The sequence below is a fragment of the Orbicella faveolata genome, unplaced genomic scaffold, assembly GCF_042242905.1.
Source record: "Orbicella faveolata isolate gen_17 unplaced genomic scaffold, um_ofav_v1 contig_36, whole genome shotgun sequence".
Lineage (NCBI taxonomy): Eukaryota > Metazoa > Cnidaria > Anthozoa > Scleractinia > Merulinidae > Orbicella > Orbicella faveolata.
The window spans coordinates 2,411,037-2,414,095 of record NW_028301565.1 but is presented as its reverse complement, the minus strand read 5'-3'; the positions used below and the strand labels follow the sequence as shown (position 1 = coordinate 2,414,095).

General features: G+C 35.9%; 1 long non-coding RNA gene across 1 annotated transcript; it reads right to left on the bottom strand.

Moving 5' to 3' along the window:
* Positions 1 to 853: 853 nt before the first annotated feature.
* Positions 854 to 2,808, bottom strand: LOC149101984 (uncharacterized). Its single transcript, XR_016202531.1, has 2 exons — positions 2,114 to 2,808; positions 854 to 1,828 (listed from the first exon to the last, which is right to left on the bottom strand). It is a non-coding gene; the product is annotated as an uncharacterized LOC149101984 (long non-coding RNA).
* Between the last annotated feature and the right edge of the window lie 251 nt (positions 2,809 to 3,059).

Here is a 3,059-nt window from a genome sequence, read left to right as displayed (position 1 = left end):
ACATTTGATGAGAGAAATTTGATGAAAGAGAACTCATCGCAAATTGCGAAAAATCGTTTTCTCCGCGAAATTTAACCCATAGACCTAAATTAAGTCATAGCACTTTTTTTTTAAACTTTCTCTCTTTCTGATCTATCTACGAGTCCGTGAAAGATTTAACCCCCCAAAGAAGACATTGCACAGATTTTGAATGGTCCATGTGCAAATATATTCTGAAATCACCTAAATATATTCTGAAAGTCCCTATATATTTTGGCCGTTTTTCATTCTTTTGGAGGGGTGGGTCGGTTAAAATATTCAAAAAAGTATCCTTACGTGCTTTCATAAGCATGCCGTGATGAAAAAAGAAACTACTCAGGGCGCCATTAATGTTAACATTATGCAAGTAAAAAAACAAGTTGAGAATTAATTGCAAAGGCACTTCAATAAGCTTGTATACTCTGGTACTGGTAGAAGTCACATTGCCAAATCCTGTGTTAACAAATTCCAGTAACGGTATGAAAGTTGTTTCATGGTCTCCTTTTACAATTGCTCAGCAAGTTCATTCAATAATCTTCCTCCGAGTAATTAAGAAGGAATCTACAAGACGTTTGAGTAACAAGTGGAAAAAAACTTTGTACCGAGATTATTCACATCGTATTGCAAACGGCTGTGCGACTGTTTTAAACATCTTCTCAAAGGAAATTATTTCTAACGACACCAAATGTCGACTGAAACAGATTTTGAAGTTCATATGAAATACTTGAAATTACTGGTGAAATGAAACTGATGACGAAGGTTTACCTTTGCTTGCACAATTTCTCTAAACTTTGAAACTTATTTTCCCACATTTCCATGGGAAATAGTTTTCGGTGTTATTTCAAGCAACTATTTATATCGTAACCTTTTAGAAAATGCAGAAAGGACTGCAAGATACTTAGAATTACTCTGGATGGAGCTTTTTGTCCAATAAAAACTGAAATTGCTCGATTTCCTCTCGGATTTTGTCTTAATTATTATTGTAGAACTAATTAATGATTAGATCTGAATAAGGCAACTTTAATTATTCTATGCTCAATTCAGTGGAACGTTTTCATGTGACGTCATCAAGCGTTTAAATCCAAACGTAAAGAACCACCAGAGTTTCTATCCTCATCAGGCATAAGAGGTGCGAAAATTATACATCTTGACAGCATTTCAGCGCAATGGTGTCCTTCGTTTGGTAACAAGTGCATTTTGAATTTTAGAGTTATGGCAGTGCGGAACATCGCGTTTGTCGAAAAATATATACTTATCTCATGATTTTTAGCCCTTCGTGAAATAAAAGTAGCAGTTAAGTGTTCATATGTTGGTTTGTGCAGAATAGGCAATCAATGGCCTAGATAACCAAGAAGATCCAGATTGTGACACTATTTTCCGGCTGCCATATTGGCGAATCTTTGCCGAGGTCATTTTTTTATATTTTTCCTCATTGACATACTACTATGCACGGAGAAGGTATCACGCTAGACACGAATTGACTACAACAATTTAAAGAGCTTGTGAAATTTAGTAATTGGTGAAACTTTTGGCTGAAATATTCGAGGAGAAATTGGCCTTCACTTGAAAATCTATCAATTTTAAAATCAGAATCAAGATTTTTAACACTCTTGGAGTGTAAAGATAGGAAAACCATTTTCTACTTATCTGAGCTGAGATGTTTTTCCAATAGTCATCGATCGTACGCCAGAGGTGAAGCTCTGCACACTGCCATCCAAAATTCAGTCAACGTTGATGAAATTCAATTAATTAAGGTTGATGAATAAATCCAGAAACTCGTGAACTGTCCTTCAACACATCTTTGGTCATCCTGGAGATAGCAGAGCAAACGGCAGCAACTTTAGTTATTTAAACACCTAGGTTTACTTATGATTATTTCATGGACAGATAACTTGCTCACCCAAAAACTTGTTCGCATGTTGTGGTCAGAAGGTTGAACTATAATAAATGGCCGTCACAAATTAAAACAATCGATTTGGAACAACGCTTCATCTTTCATGTATTTCTATTCAACTTGGTAGCGTAAGAATGAGTTGATAATGAAGGACAACGGCCATTTACGATAAAAGACTTGCTGTAAGGTTGATTTACTTACTTTTTAAATTAATCCTCTTCGTTCTCTGTGGGACACAAGGCAGCCAGAATCCATCTACATCTCTATTTTGTACGATATGTTGTTCCTCATTGAGCTCATGGCAGGCGCCAGGTGGTTTTTGGCCGACCAGGTTTGCTGTTGCCAGTTGGTGTCCATCTCTAGGCAACCTTGGGAAGTGTGTGGTCAATCCATCGGATTCATCTGCGTTTGATTTCCATGACAACATTCTGGCAATAAGTTTTTCTGTCAACGGATCAGAGATAAAGAGCAATATTCACTGCTTGCAGACATTGACGTCAATTGTTTTGAATTCAATTTTTGTACAACCAAACAGCTCTTTGTTTCAAAAGCCAATTGCTCTCATGTTGGCGAACAAATAACAATATAGCTAGCCTAACGAGCTTGCAAATCTTTTCCTGCGCTGAGAATTTTGCTATTTTTTGCTCATTTTCCTCATTGAACTACGCCTATAGGCTCGTCAGTTAGCTTCAGCTCAGATAATTTTTTTTTTTAGAATTAATAAACGAATTTGCCAGTGTAGTCAATAAGTTAGAAGCTCTTAGATTCTTGCTATGGATTTCAAAAAATTCTTTTTTTAAACAGAAAAACACGATCGCAGGACGATAAACTGAAGCATTCTACGAATGGATTATGTCAAAAAAAAAAAAAAAAAAAAAAGCAGTAAAGCTTTAGTGCCACCAAATCGTAAGATCTTAGACTCGGTACACGATTTCCTGTATTTGTAAGATAAATGAAAAATGTTATAACTTAATGGTACGAAATAAATAAATACGTGTCACTTTTGTCTGTGGGTTAATTTTAAGCAAAAATACGTCCAAACACGAGACTCGTCCATTAAAATTACGAAACATTCAGCACCAAGGCATACAAAATTACCAGCGACATGCACTCATCTTGAAATCGATCACATTCTTTATTAAATTGC